The sequence below is a fragment of the Petromyzon marinus genome, chromosome 71 (genome assembly GCF_048934315.1).
Source record: "Petromyzon marinus isolate PM22_M1 ecotype Great Lakes invasive population chromosome 71, UKy_Petmar_22M1.pri1.0, whole genome shotgun sequence".
Lineage (NCBI taxonomy): Eukaryota > Metazoa > Chordata > Hyperoartia > Petromyzontiformes > Petromyzontidae > Petromyzon > Petromyzon marinus.
Genome location: NC_133737.1, coordinates 5,983,146 through 6,000,645, shown reverse-complemented (window position 1 = coordinate 6,000,645; position 17,500 = coordinate 5,983,146). Strand labels below are relative to the sequence as shown.

The 17,500-nt window shown below is 47.8% G+C and overlaps 1 long non-coding RNA gene across 2 annotated transcripts in view; it reads right to left on the bottom strand.

Annotated features, from left to right (window-relative positions):
- The window catches only part of LOC116937232 (uncharacterized), a 27,628-nt gene that overhangs the window by 7,294 nt on the left and 2,834 nt on the right, over window positions 1-17,500 (bottom strand). For both annotated transcript variants that reach the window (XR_012930515.1, XR_012930516.1), the window contains exons 2-3: window positions 5,236-5,294; window positions 554-628 (exon numbers count right to left, since the gene is read on the bottom strand). This is a non-coding gene — a long non-coding RNA (uncharacterized LOC116937232). The remainder of the gene's footprint in view (window positions 1-553; window positions 629-5,235; window positions 5,295-17,500) is intronic.

Sequence of the window (17,500 nt, the reverse complement as noted above, 5' to 3'; positions counted from 1 at the left end):
CTGACTGAGTGACTGACTGACTGAGTTAGTGACTGACTGACTGAGTGACTGACTGAGTGACTGAGTGACTGACTAAGTGACTGACTGAGTGACTGACTGACTGAGTTAGTGACTGACTAAGTGACTGACTGATTGTGTGCCTGAGTGAGTGACTGACTGACTAAATGACTGACTGAGTTAGTGACTGACTGACTGACTGAGTGACTGACTGACTGACTGAGTGACTGAGTGACTGACTGAGTGACTGACTGACTAAGTGACTGACTGACTGACTGACTGAGTTAGTGACTGACTAAGTGACTGACTGATTGTGTGCCTGAGTGAGTGACTGACTGACTAAATGACTGAATGAGTTAGTGACTGACTGACTGACTGAGTGACTGAGTGACTGACTGAGTGACTGACTGACTAAGTGACTGACTGAGTAAGTGACTGACTGAGTGACTGACTGAGTGACTGACTGACTGACTGAGTGACTGAGTGACTGACTGAGTGACTGAGTGACTGACTGACTAAGTGACTGACTGAGTAAGTGACTGACTGACTGACTCACCAAATAGTTTTGCCCGAGCTCGTGATTTCTTTCCACCTTTAGCTGTCTTCCTTGGGGTGGAACAGCAAACCTCACCTACAATCATCATCATCATCATCAGAAGTATCATCATCAGTAGTATCATCATCATCAGTAGCAGTGTCATCATCATCATCAGTAGTAGTATCATCATCATCATCATCAGTAGTAGTAGTATCATCAGTAGTAGTATCATCATCATCAGTAGTAGTATCATCTTCATCATCAGTTGTAGTAGTATCATCATCATCAGTAGTAGTATCATCATCAGTAGTATCATCATCAGTAGCAGTATCATCATCATCAGTAGTATCATCACCATCAGTAGTATCATCATCAGAAGTACCATCATCAGTAGTAGTATCATCATCATTAGTAGTAGTATCATCATCATGAGTAGTGTCATCATCATCATCAGTAGTAGTATCATCATCAGTAAGTAGTATCATCATCATCCGTAGTATCATCATCAGTAGTAGTATCATCATCATCAGTAGTATCATCATCATCATCATCAGTAGTAGTATCATCAGTAGTATAATCATCAGTAGTAGTATCATCATCAGTAGTAGTATCATCATCAGTAGTAGCATCATCATCATCAGTAGTAGTATCATCATCATCAGTAGTAGTATCATCATCATCATCAGTAGTAGTATCATCATCATCAGTAGTAGTATCATCATCATCAGTAGTAGTATCATCATCATAATCATCAGTAATATCATCATCATCAGTAGTATCATCATCATCAGTAGCAGTATCATCATCATCAGTAGTAGTATCATCATCATCAGTATCATCATCATCAGTAGTAGTATCATCATCATCAGTAGTATCATCATCATCATCAGTAGTATCATCATCATTAGTAGTAGTATCATCATCATGAGTAGTATCATCATCATCAGTAGTAGTATCATCATCAGTAAGTAGTATCATCATCATCCGTAGTATCATCATCAGTAGTAGTATCATCATCATCATCATCAGTAGTATCATCATCATCATCAGTAGTAGTATCATCAGTAGTATAATCATCAGTAGTAGTATCATCATCAGTAGTAGTATCATCATCAGTAGTAGCATCATCATCATCAGTAGTAGTATCATCATCATCATCAGTAGTAGTATCATCATCATCAGTAGTAGTATCATCATCATCATCATCAGTAGTAGTATCATCATCATCAGTAGTAGTATCATCATCATCATCATCATCAGTAGTAGTATCATCATCATCATCAGTAATATCATCATCATCATCAGTAGTATCATCATCATCAGTAGCAGTATCATCATCATCATCAGTAGTAGTATCATCATCATCAGTATCATCATCATCAGTAGTAGTATCATCATCAGTAGTATCATCATCATCATCAGTAGTATCATCATCAGTAGTAGGATCATCATCAGTAGTAGTATCATCATCATCAGTAGTATCATCATCAGTAGTATCATCATCATCATCAGTAGTAGTATCATCATCATCATCATCAGTAGTATCATCATCATCATCAGTAGTATCATCATCATCATCATCAGTAGTATCATCATCATCAGTAGTTGTATCATCATCATCAGTAGTAGTATCATCATCATCAGTAGTATCATCATCATCAGTAGTATCATGATCATCAGTAGTAGTATTATCATCAGTAGTATCATCATCATCAGTAGTAGTATCATCATCATCAGTAGTAGTATCATCATCAGTAGTAGTAGTAGTATCATCATTAGTAGTAGTATCATCATCAGTAGTATCATCATCAGTAGTAATATCATCATCATCAGTAGTATCATCATCATCAGTAGTTTCAACATCATCAGTAGTAGTATCATCATCAGTAGTACCATCATCATCAGTAGTAGTATCATCATCATCAGTAGTATCATCATCATCATCAGTAGTAGTATCATCATCATCAGTAGTAGTAGTATCATCATCAGTAGTAGTAGTATCATCATCAGTAGTATCATCATCATCAGTAGTAGTATCATCATCATCATCATCAGTAGTAGTATCATCATCATCAGTAGTAGTATCATCATCAGTAGTAGTATCATCATCATCAGTAGTAGTAGTATCATCATCATAAGTAGTAGTATCATCATCATCAGTAGTTTCATCATCATCATCATCAGTAGTAGTATCATCATCATCAGTAGTAGTATCATCATCATCAGTAGTAGTATTATCATCATCATCATCAGTAGTATCATCATCAGTAGGGTGAGTCTGTGAGTAAGTCTGTGAGTGAGTCTGAGGGTGAGTCTGTGGGTGAGTCTGTGAGTGAGTCTGAGGGTGAGTCTGTGAGTGAGTCTGTGGGTGAGTTTGTGGGTGAGTTTGTGGGTGAGTTTGTGAGTGAGTCTGTGGGTGAGTCTGTGAGTGAGTGAGTCTGTGAGTGAGTCTCTGGATGAGTCTGTGAGTGAGTCTGTGGGTGAATCTGTGGGTGAGTCTGTGAGTGAGTCTGAGGGTGAGTCTGTGGGTGTGTTTGTGGGTGAGTTTGTGGGTGAGTTTGTGGGTGAGTTTGTGAGTGAGTTTGTGGGTGAGTCTGTGAGTGAGTCTGTGAGTGAGTCTGTGGGTGAGTTTGTGGGTGAGTTTGTGAGTGAGTCTGTGAGTGAGTCTCTGGATGAGTCTGTGAGTGAGTCTGTGAGTGAGTCTGTGAGTGAGTCTTTGGGTGAGTCTGTGGGTGAGTCTGAGTGAGTTTGTGGGTGAGTCTGTGAGTGAGTCTGTGAGTGAGGCTGTGAGTGAGTCTGTGGGTGAGTCTGTGGGTGAGTCTGTGAGTGAGTCTGTGGGTGAGTCTGTGGGTGAGTCTGTGAGTGAGTCTGTGGGTGAGTCTCTGGATGAGTCTGTGAGTGAGTCTGTGAGTGAGTCTGTGAGTGAGTCTTTGGGTGAGTCTGTGGGTGAGTCTGAGTGAGTTTGTGGGTGAGTCTGTGAGTGAGTCTGTGAGTGAGGCTGTGAGTGAGTCTGTGGGTGAGTCTGTGGGTGAGTCTGTGAGTGAGTCTCTGGGTGAGTCTATGAGTGAGTTTGTGGGTGAGTCTGTGGGTGAGTCTGTGGGTGAGTTTGTGAGTGAGTCTGTGAGTGAGTCTCTGGATGAGTCTGTGAGTGAGTCTGTGAGTGAGTTTGTGAGTGAGTCTGTGAGTGAGTGAGTCTGTGAGTGAGTCTCTGGATGAGTCTGTGAGTGAGTCTGTGGGTGAATCTGTGGGTGAGTCTGTGAGTGAGTCTGAGGGTGAGTCTGTGGGTGTGTTTGTGGGTGAGTTTGTGGGTGAGTTTGTGGGTGAGTTTGTGAGTGAGTTTGTGGGTGAGTCTGTGAGTGAGTCTGTGAGTGAGTCTGTGGGTGAGTTTGTGGGTGAGTTTGTGAGTGAGTCTGTGAGTGAGTCTCTGGATGAGTCTGTGAGTGAGTCTGTGAGTGAGTCTGTGAGTGAGTCTGTGAGTGAGTCTTTGGGTGAGTCTGTGGGTGAGTCTGAGTGAGTTTGTGGGTGAGTCTGTGAGTGAGTCTGTGAGTGAGGCTGTGAGTGAGTCTGTGGGTGAGTCTGTGGGTGAGTCTGTGAGTGAGTCTGTGGGTGAGTCTATGAGTGAGTTTGTGAGTGAGTCTGTGAGTGAGTCTCTGGATGAGTCTGTGAGTGAGTCTGTGAGTGAGTCTGTGAGTGAGTCTGTGAGTGAGTCTTTGGGTGAGTCTGTGGGTGAGTCTGAGTGAGTTTGTGGGTGAGTCTGTGAGTGAGTCTGTGAGTGAGGCTGTGAGTGAGTCTGTGGGTGAGTCTGTGGGTGAGTCTGTGAGTGAGTCTCTGGGTGAGTCTATGAGTGAGTTTGTGGGTGAGTCTGTGGGTGAGTCTGTGGGTGAGTTTGTGAGTGAGTCTGTGAGTGAGTCTCTGGATGAGTCTGTGAGTGAGTCTGTGAGTGAGTTTGTGAGTGAGTCTGTGGGTGAGTCTGTGAGTGAGTCTGTGAGTGAGTCTGTGAGTGAGTCTGTGAGTGAGTCTCTGAGTGATTCTGTGAGTGAGTCTGTGGGTGAGTCTGTGGGTGAGTCTGTGAGTGAGTCTGTGGGTGAGTCTGTGGGTGAGTCTGTGGGTGAGTCTGTGGGTGAGTTAGTCTGTGAGTCTGTGAGTGAGTCTGTGAGTGAGTCTGTGGGTGAGTTAGTCTGTGAGTGAGTCTGTGGGTGAGTCTGTGAGTGAGTCTGTGGGTGAGTTTGTGAGTGAGTCTGTGGGTGAGTTTGTGGGTGAGTCTGTGGGTGAGTCTGTGAGTGAGTCTGTGAGTGAGTCTGTGGGTGAGTGAGTCTGTGAGTGAGTCTGTGAGTGAGTCTGTGAGTGAGTCTGTGGGTGAGTCTGTGAGTGAGTCTGTGGGTGAGTGAGTCTGTGAGTGAGTCTGTGAGTGAGTCTGTGGGTGAGTCTGTGGGTGAGTGAGTCTGTGGGTGAGTCTGTGAGTTATTCTGTGAGTTTGTGAGTCTGTGGGTAAATGAGTCTGTGAGTGAATGAGTCTGTGAGTTAGTCTGAGTGAGTGAGTCTGTGAATGAGTGAGTCTGTGAGTGAATGAGTCTGTGGTTGAATCTGTGGGTGAGTCTGTGGGTGAGTCTGTTGGTGAGTCTGTGGGTGAGTCTGTGGGTGAGTCTGTGAGTGAGTCTGTGAGTGAGTCTGTGGGTGAGTCTGTGCGATACTATCCTCACCTAAGATTATTACCAGAAAGAAGATGGATATTGCTGTACAAAGCCTCATTTTGCTCATCCTTCAACACAAACAGAGATACAGATGAAAGAGAATCAGTCAGTCAGTCACTCACTCACTCAGTCAGTCAGTCATTCAGTCACTCACTCAGTCACTCACCCACTCAGTCAGTCAATCACTCAGTCAGTCACTCAGTCAGTCAATCACCCACTCAGTCAGTCAATCACTCAGTCAGTCACTCAGTCAGTCAATCACCCACTCACTCAGTCACTCAGTCAGGCAGTCATTCAGTCACTCAATCAGTCACTCAGTCACTCAGTCAGTCAGTCACTCAGTCAGTCACTCAGTCACTCAGTCAGTCAGTCACTCAGTCAGTCAGTCATTCAGTCACTCAGTCAGTCACTCACTCAGTCACTGAGTCAGTCAATCACCCACTCACTCAGTCACTCAGTAAGTCACTCAGTCAGTCAGTCACTCAGTCACTGAGTAAGTCACTCAGTCAGTCACTAAATCTGTCACTCACTTACCCACTCGGTCAGTCAGTCAGTCACTCACTCAGTCACTCACTTAGTCAGTCATTCAGTCACTCAATCAGTCACTCACTCAGTCACTCACCCACTCAGTCAGTCAATCACTCAGTCAGCCACTCAGTCAGTCAATCACCCACTCACTCAGTCACTCAGTAAGTCACTCAGTCAGTCAGTCACTCAGTCAGTCACTCAGTCACTGAGTAAGTCACTCAGTCGGTCATTAAATCAGTCTTTCACTCACCCACTCGGTCAGTCAGTCAGTCACTCAATAAGTCACTCAGTCAGTCAATCATTCACCCACTCGGTCAGTCAGTCACTCAGTCAGTCACTCGCCCACTCACTGTCAGTCAGTCACCCAGTAAGTCATTCATTCAGTCACTCAGTCAGTCACTCAACCAGTCGGTCAGTCAGTCAGTCACTCAGTCACTCACTCACTCACTCAGTCAGTCAATCACTCAGTCAGTCACTCAGTCAGTCAATCACCCACTCACTCAGTCACTCAGTAAGTCACTCAGTCAGTCACTCAGTCAATCACTCAGTCACTGAGTAAGTCACTCAGTCAGTCACTAAATCAGTCACTCACCTACTTGGTCAGTCAGTCAGTCACTCAATAAGTCACTCAGTCAGTCAATCATTCACCCACTCGGTCATTCAGTCAGTCACTCAGTCAGTCACTCGTCCACTCACTGTCAGTCAGTCACCCCCGTCGGTCAGTCAGTCAGTCACTCACTCAGCCACTCACTCAGTCACTCACTCAGTCAGTCGTTCACCTACTCGACCAGTCAGTCGGTCAGTAACTTGCCCACTCACTCAGTCCATCAGTAACTCAGTAAGTCGCTCAGTCACTCAACCAGTTGGTCAGTCAGTCAGTCACTCAGTCAGTCAGTCACTCAACCAGTCGGTCAGTCAGTCAGTCACCCGCTTAGTCACTCACTCACTGCACCATAGACTCAACACTGCACCATAGACTCAGCACTGCACCATAGACTCACTCACTGCCATAGACTCAACACTGTCACCCATAGACTCTGCACGGTACCATAGACTCAACACTGCACCATAGACTCAGCACTGCCACCCATAGACTCAACACTGCCACCCATAGACTCAGCACTGCCACCCATAGACTCAACACTGCCACCCATAGACTCAGCACTGCCACCCATAGACTCAACACTGCACCATAGACTCAGCACTGCCACCCATAGACTCAACACTGCCCCATAGACTCAGTACTGCACCATAGACTCAACACTGCACCATAGACTCAACACTGTCATAGACTCAACACTGCACCATAGACTCAACACTGCACCATAGACTCAGCACTGCACCATAGACTCAGCACTGCACCATAGATTCAACACTGCACCATAGACTCAACACTGTCATAGACTCAACACTGCACCATAGACTCAACACTGCACCATAGACTCAGCACTGCCACCCATAGACTCAACACTGCACCATAGACTCAAAACTGCCATAGACTCAGGATTGTACCATAGACTCAACACTGCCACCCATAGACTCAACACTGCACCATAGACTCAGCACTGCCACCCATAGACTCAACACTGCCATAGACTCAACACTGTCACCCATAGACTCAACACTGCCACCCATAGACTCAGCACTGCACCATAGACTCACTCACTGCACCATAGACTCAACACTGCCACCCATAGACTCAGCACTGCACCACAGACTCAACACTGCCATAGACTCAACACTGTCACCCATAGACTCAACACTGCACCATAGACTCAGCACTGCCACCCATAGACTCAGCACTGCCCCATAGACTCAGTACTGCACCATAGACTCAACACTGCACCATAGACTCAACACTGCACCAAAGACTCAACATTGTCATAGACTCAACACTGCACCATAGACTCAACACTGCACCATAGACTCAACACTGCACCATAGACTCAGCACTGCCACCCATAGACTCAACACTGCACCATAGACTCAAAACTGCCGTAGACTCAGCACTGTACCATAGACTCAACACTGCCACCCATAGACTCAACACTGCACCATAGACTCAGCACTGCCACCCATAGACTCAACACTGCACCATAGACTCAACACTGCACCATAGACTCAACACTGCCACCCATAGACTCATCACTGCACCATAGACTCAACACTGCCCATAGACTCAACACTGCACCATAGACTCAACACTGCACCATAGACTCAACACTGCACCGTAGACTCGACACTGCACCATAGACTCAGCACTGCCACCCATAGACACAGCACTGTACCATAGACTCAACACTGCCACCCATAGACACAACACTGCACCATAGACTCAACACTGCCACCCATAGACTCAACACTGCACCATAGACTCAACACTGCACCATAGACTCAACACTGCACCATAGACTCAGCACTGCACCGTAGACTCAACACTGCACCATAGACTCAACACTGCACCATAGACTCAACACTGCCACCCATAGACTCAACACTGCACCATCGACTCAACACTGCACCATAGACTCAACACTGCCACCCATAGACTCAACCCTGCCACCCATAGACTCAACACTGCACCATAGACTCAACACTGCACCATAGACTCAACACTGCCACCCATAGACTCAACACTGCCACCCATAGACTCAACACTGCCACCCATAGACTCAACACTGCACCATAAACTCAACACTGCCACCCATAGACTCAATACTGTCACCCATAGACTCAACACTGCACCATAGACTCAACACTGCCACCCATAGACTCAACACTGCACCATAGACTCAACACTGCCACCCATAGACTCAACACTGCACCATAGACTCAACACTGCACCATAGACTCAACACTGCACCATAGACTGAGCACTGCCACCCATAGACTCAACACTGCCACCCATAGACTCAACACTGCACCATAGACTCAACACTGCACCATAGACTCAACACTGCACCATAGACTCAACACTGCCACCCATAGACTCATCACTGCAGCATAGACTCAAAACTGCACCGTAGACTCAACACTGCACCATAGACTCAACACTGCACCGTAGACTCAACACTGGACCATAGACTCAACACTGCACCATAGACTCAACACTGCCACCCATAGACTCAACACTGCACCATCGACTCAACACTGCACCATAGACTCAACACTGCACCATAGACTCAACACTGCCACCCATAGAATCAACACTGCACCATAGACTCAGCACTGCACTATAGACTCAACACTGCCACCCATAGACTCAACACTGCACCATAGACTCAACACTGCACCATAGACTCAGCACTGCCACCCATAGACTCAACACTGCACAATAGACTCAGCACTGCACCATAGCCTCAACACTGCCACCCATAGACTCAACACTGCCCATAGACTCAGCACTGCACCATAGACTCAGCACTGCCACCCATAGACTCAACACTGCACCATAGACTCAACACTGCACCATAGACTCAACACTGCACCATAGACTCAACACTGCCTATAGACTCAGCACTGCACCATAGACTCAACACTGTCATAGACTCAGAACTGCACCATAGACTCAGCACTGCACCATAGACTCAACACTGTCATAGACTCAGCACTGCACCATAGACTCAGCACTGCACCATAGACTCAACACTGTCATAGAATCAACACTGCACAATAGACTCAACACTGCACCATAGACTCAGGACTGCCACCCATAGACTCAACACTGCCCATAGACTCAGCACTGCACCATAGACTCAGCACTGCCACCCATAGACTCAACACTGCACCATAGACTCAACAATGCACCATAGACTCAACACTGCACCATAGACTCAACACTGCCTATAGACTCAGCACTGCACCATAGACTCAGCACTGCCACCCATAGACTCAACACTGCACCATAGACTCAGCACTGCACCATAGACTCAGCACTGCACCATAGACTCAGCACTGCACCATAGACTCAACACTGTCATAGACTCAGCACTGCACCATAGACTCAGCACTGCACCATAGACTCAGCACTGCACCATAGGGTCAACACTGTCATAGACTCAACACTGAACAATAGACTCAGCACTGCACCATAGACTCAACACTGCCACCCATAGACTCAACACTGCCCATAGACTCAGCACTGCACCATAGACTCAGCACTGCCACCCATAGACTCAACACTGCACCATAGACTCAGCACTGCACCATAGATTCATCACTGCCTATAGACTCAGCAATGCACCATAGACTCAGCACTGCCACCGATAGACTCAACACTGCACCATAGACTCAGCACTGCACCATAGACTCAGCACTGCACCATAGACTCAGCACTGCCATAGACTCAACACTTCACCAAAGACTCAACACTGCACCATAGACTCAACACTGCACCATAGACTCAACACTGTCACCCATAGACTCAGCACTGCCACCCATAGACTCAGCACTGCCACCCATAGACTCAACACTGCACCATAGACTCTCAACACTGTCACCCATAGACTCAGCACTGCCACCCATAGACTCAACACTGCCATAGACTCAACACTGCACCATAGACTCAACAATGCACCATAGACTCAACAATGCACCATAGACTCAGCACTGCCACCCATAGACTCAGCACTGCACCGTAGACTCAGCACTGCCACCCATAGTCTCAACACTGCCATCCATAGACTCAACACTGCCACCCATAGACTCAACACTGCACCATAGACTCAGCACTGCCACCCATAGACTCAGCACTGCACCATAGACTCAGCACTGCCACCCATAGACTCAACACTGCCATCCATAGACTCAACACTGCTACCCATAGACTCAACACTGCACCATAGACTCAGCACTGCCACCCATAGACTCAACACTGCACCATAGACTCAGCACTGCACCATAGACTCAGCACTGCCAACCATAGACTCAACACTGCACCATAGACTCAGCACTGCACCATAGACTCAGCACTGCCACCCATAGACTCAGCACTGCACCATAGACTCAACACTGTCATAGACTCAGCACTGCACCATAGACTCAGCACTGCACCATAGACTCAGCACTGCACCATAAACTCAACACTGTCATAGACTCAACACTGCACAATAGACTCAGCACTGCACCATAGACTCAATACTGCCACCCATAGACTCAACACTGCACCATAGACTCAACACTGCACCATAGACTCAACACTGCACCGTAGACTCGACACTGCACCATAGACTCAGCACTGCCACCCATAGACACAGCACTGTACCATAGACTCAACACTGCCACCCATAGACACAACACTGCACCATAGACTCAACACTGCCACCCATAGACTCAACACTGCACCATAGACTCAACACTGCACCATAGACTCAACACTGCACCATAGACTCAGCACTGCACCGTAGACTCAACACTGCACCATAGACTCAACACTGCACCATAGACTCAACACTGCCACCCATAGACTCAACACTGCACCATCGACTCAACACTGCACCATAGACTCAACACTGCCACCCATAGACTCAACCCTGCCACCCATAGACTCAACACTGCACCATAGACTCAACACTGCACCATAGACTCAACACTGCCACCCATAGACTCAACACTGCCACCCATAGACTCAACACTGCCACCCATAGACTCAACACTGCACCATAAACTCAACACTGCCACCCATAGACTCAATACTGTCACCCATAGACTCAACACTGCACCATAGACTCAACACTGCCACCCATAGACTCAACACTGCACCATAGACTCAACACTGCCACCCATAGACTCAACACTGCACCATAGACTCAACACTGCACCATAGACTCAACACTGCACCATAGACTGAGCACTGCCACCCATAGACTCAACACTGCCACCCATAGACTCAACACTGCACCATAGACTCAACACTGCACCATAGACTCAACACTGCACCATAGACTCAACACTGCCACCCATAGACTCATCACTGCAGCATAGACTCAAAACTGCACCGTAGACTCAACACTGCACCATAGACTCAACACTGCACCGTAGACTCAACACTGGACCATAGACTCAACACTGCACCATAGACTCAACACTGCCACCCATAGACTCAACACTGCACCATCGACTCAACACTGCACCATAGACTCAACACTGCACCATAGACTCAACACTGCCACCCATAGAATCAACACTGCACCATAGACTCAGCACTGCACTATAGACTCAACACTGCCACCCATAGACTCAACACTGCACCATAGACTCAACACTGCACCATAGACTCAGCACTGCCACCCATAGACTCAACACTGCACAATAGACTCAGCACTGCACCATAGCCTCAACACTGCCACCCATAGACTCAACACTGCCCATAGACTCAGCACTGCACCATAGACTCAGCACTGCCACCCATAGACTCAACACTGCACCATAGACTCAACACTGCACCATAGACTCAACACTGCACCATAGACTCAACACTGCCTATAGACTCAGCACTGCACCATAGACTCAACACTGTCATAGACTCAGAACTGCACCATAGACTCAGCACTGCACCATAGACTCAACACTGTCATAGACTCAGCACTGCACCATAGACTCAGCACTGCACCATAGACTCAACACTGTCATAGAATCAACACTGCACAATAGACTCAACACTGCACCATAGACTCAGGACTGCCACCCATAGACTCAACACTGCCCATAGACTCAGCACTGCACCATAGACTCAGCACTGCCACCCATAGACTCAACACTGCACCATAGACTCAACAATGCACCATAGACTCAACACTGCACCATAGACTCAACACTGCCTATAGACTCAGCACTGCACCATAGACTCAGCACTGCCACCCATAGACTCAACACTGCACCATAGACTCAGCACTGCACCATAGACTCAGCACTGCACCATAGACTCAGCACTGCACCATAGACTCAACACTGTCATAGACTCAGCACTGCACCATAGACTCAGCACTGCACCATAGACTCAGCACTGCACCATAGGGTCAACACTGTCATAGACTCAACACTGAACAATAGACTCAGCACTGCACCATAGACTCAACACTGCCACCCATAGACTCAACACTGCCCATAGACTCAGCACTGCACCATAGACTCAGCACTGCCACCCATAGACTCAACACTGCACCATAGACTCAGCACTGCACCATAGATTCATCACTGCCTATAGACTCAGCAATGCACCATAGACTCAGCACTGCCACCGATAGACTCAACACTGCACCATAGACTCAGCACTGCACCATAGACTCAGCACTGCACCATAGACTCAGCACTGCCATAGACTCAACACTTCACCAAAGACTCAACACTGCACCATAGACTCAACACTGCACCATAGACTCAACACTGTCACCCATAGACTCAGCACTGCCACCCATAGACTCAGCACTGCCACCCATAGACTCAACACTGCACCATAGACTCTCAACACTGTCACCCATAGACTCAGCACTGCCACCCATAGACTCAACACTGCCATAGACTCAACACTGCACCATAGACTCAACAATGCACCATAGACTCAACAATGCACCATAGACTCAGCACTGCCACCCATAGACTCAGCACTGCACCGTAGACTCAGCACTGCCACCCATAGTCTCAACACTGCCATCCATAGACTCAACACTGCCACCCATAGACTCAACACTGCACCATAGACTCAGCACTGCCACCCATAGACTCAGCACTGCACCATAGACTCAGCACTGCCACCCATAGACTCAACACTGCCATCCATAGACTCAACACTGCTACCCATAGACTCAACACTGCACCATAGACTCAGCACTGCCACCCATAGACTCAACACTGCACCATAGACTCAGCACTGCACCATAGACTCAGCACTGCCAACCATAGACTCAACACTGCACCATAGACTCAGCACTGCACCATAGACTCAGCACTGCCACCCATAGACTCAGCACTGCACCATAGACTCAACACTGTCATAGACTCAGCACTGCACCATAGACTCAGCACTGCACCATAGACTCAGCACTGCACCATAAACTCAACACTGTCATAGACTCAACACTGCACAATAGACTCAGCACTGCACCATAGACTCAATACTGCCACCCATAGACTCAACACTGCACAATAGACTCAACACTACACCATAGACTCAGCACTGCCACCCATAGACTCAACACTGCACAATAGACTCAACACTGCACCATAGACTCAGCACTGCCACCCATAGACTCAACACTGCACCATAGACTCAAAACTGCCGTAGACTCAGCACTGTACCATAGACTCAACACTGCCACCCATAGACTCAACACTGCACCATAGACTCAGCACTGCCACCCATAGACTCAACACTGCACCATAGACTCAACACTGCACCATAGACTCAACACTGCCACCCATAGACTCATCACTGCATCATAGACTCAACACTGCCCATAGACTCAACACTGCACCATAGACTCAACACTGCACCATAGACTCAACACTGCACCGTAGACTCGACACTGCACCATAGACTCAGCACTGCCACCCATAGACTCAGCACTGTACCATAGACTCAACACTGCCACCCATAGACACAACACTGCACCATAGACTCAACACTGCCACCCATAGACTCAACACTGCACCATAGACTCAACACTGCACCATAGACTCAACACTGCACCATAGACTCAGCACTGCACCATAGACTCAACACTGCACCATAGACTCAACACTGCACCATAGACTTAACACTGCCACCCATAGACTCAACACTGCACCATCGACTCAACACTGCACCATAGACTCAACACTGCCACCCATAGACTCAACCCTGCCACCCATTGACTCAACACTGCACCATAGACTCAACACTGCACCATAGACTCAACACTGCCACCCATAGACTCAACACTGCCACCCATAGACTCAACACTGCCACCCATAGACTCAACACTGCACCATAAACTCAACACTGCCACCCATAGACTCAACACTGTCACCCATAGACTCAACACTGCACCATAGACTCAACACTGCCACCCATAGACTCAACACTGCACCATAGACTCAACACTGCCACCCATAGACTCAACACTGCACCATAGACTCAACACTGCACCATAGACTCAACACTGCACCATAGACTGAGCACTGCCACCCATAGACTCAACACTGCCACCCATAGCCTCAACACTGCACCATAGACTCAACACTGCACCATAGACTCAACACTGCACCATAGACTCAACACTGCCACCCATAGACTCATCACTGCAGCATAGACTCAAAACTGCACCGTAGACTCAACACTGCACCATAGACTCAACACTGCACCGTAGACTCAACACTGGACCATAGACTCAACACTGCACCATAGACTCAACACTGCCACCCATAGACTCAACACTGCACCATCGACTCAACACTGCACCATAGACTCAACACTGCACCATAGACTCAACACTGCCACCCATAGAATCAACACTGCACCATAGACTCAGCACTGCACCATAGACTCAACACTGCCACCCATAGACTCAACACTGCACCATAGACTCAACACTGCACCATAGACTCAGCACTGCCACCCATAGACTCAACACTGCACAATAGACTCAGCACTGCACCATAGACTCAACACTGCCACCCATAGACTCAACACTGCCCATAGACTCAGCACTGCACCATAGACCCAGCACTGCCACCCATAGACTCAACACTGCACCATAGACTCAACACTGCACCATAGACTCAACACTGCACCATAGACTCAACACTGCCTATAGACTCAGCACTGCACCATAGACTCAACACTGTCATAGACTCAGAACTGCACCATAGACTCAGCACTGCACCATAGACTCAACACTGTCATAGACTCAGCACTGCACCATAGACTCAGCACTGCACCATAGACTCAACACTGTCATAGACTCAACACTGCACATTAGACTCAACACTGCACCATAGACTCGGGACTGCCACCCATAGACTCAACACTGCCCATAGACTCAGCACTGCACCATAGACTCAGCACTGCCACCCATAGACTCAACACTGCACCATAGACTCAACACTGCACCATAGACTCAACACTGCACCATAGACTCAACACTGCCTATAGACTCAGCACTGCACCATAGACTCAGCACTGCCACCCATAGACTCAACACTGCACCATAGACTCAGCACTGCACCATAGACTCAGCACTGCACCATAGACTCAGCACTGCACCATAGACTCAACACTGTCATAGACTCAGCACTGCACCATAGACTCAGCACTGCACCATAGACTCAGCACTGCACCATAGACTCAACACTGTCATAGACTCAACACTGCACAATAGACTCAGCACTGCACCATAGACTCAACACTGCCACCCATAGACTCAACACTGCCCATAGACTCAGCACTGCACCATAGACTCAGCACTGCCACCCATAGACTCAACACTGCACCATAGACTCAGCACTGCACCATAGATTCATCACTGCCTATAGACTCAGCAATGCACCATAGACTCAGCACTGCCACCGATAGACTCAACACTGCACCATAGACTCAGCACTGCACCATAGACTCAGCACTGCACCATAGACTCAGCACTGCCATAGACTCAACACTGCACCAAAGACTCAACACTGCACCATAGACTCAACACTGCACCATAGACTCAACACTGTCACCCATAGACTCAGCACTGCCACCCATAGACTCAGCACTGCCACCCATAGACTCAACACTGCACCATAGACTCTCAACACTGTCACCCATAGACTCAGCACTGCCACCCATAGACTCAACACTGCCATAGACTCAACACTGCACCATAGACTCAACAATGCACCATAGACTCAACAATGCACCATAGACTCAGCACTGCCACCCATAGACTCAGCACTGCACCGTAGACTCAGCACTGCCACCCATAGACTCAACACTGCCATCCATAGACTCAACACTGCCACCCATAGACTCAACACTGCACCATAGACTCAGCACTGCCACCCATAGACTCAACACTGCACCATAGACTCAGCACTGCCACCCATAGACTCAGCACTGCACCATAGACTCAGCACTGCCACCCATAGACTCAACACTGCCATCCATAGACTCAACACTGCACCATAGACTCAGCACTGCCACCCATAGACTCAACACTGCACCATAGACTCAGCACTGCACCATAGACTCAGCACTGCCAACCATAGACTCAACACTGCACCATAGACTCAGGACTGCACCATAGACTCAGCACTGCCACCCATAGACTCAGCACTGCACCATAGACTCAACACTGTCATAGACTCAGCACTGCACCATAGACTCAGCACTGCACCATAGACTCAGCACTGCACCATAAACTCAACACTGTCATAGACTCAACACTGCACAATAGACTCAGCACTGCACCATAGACTCAATACTGCCACCCATAGACTCAACACTGCACAATAGACTCAACACTGCACCATAGACTCAGCACTGCCACCCATAGACTCAACACTGCACAATAGACTCAGCACTGCACCATAGACTCAACACTGCCACCCATAGACTCAACACTGCCCATAGACTCAGCACTGCACCATAGACTCAGCACTGCCACCCATAGACTCAACACTGCACCATAGACTCATCACTGCCTATAGACTCAGCACTGCACCATAGACTCAGCACTGCACCATAGACTCAGCACTGCACCATAAACTCAACACTGTCATAGACTCAACA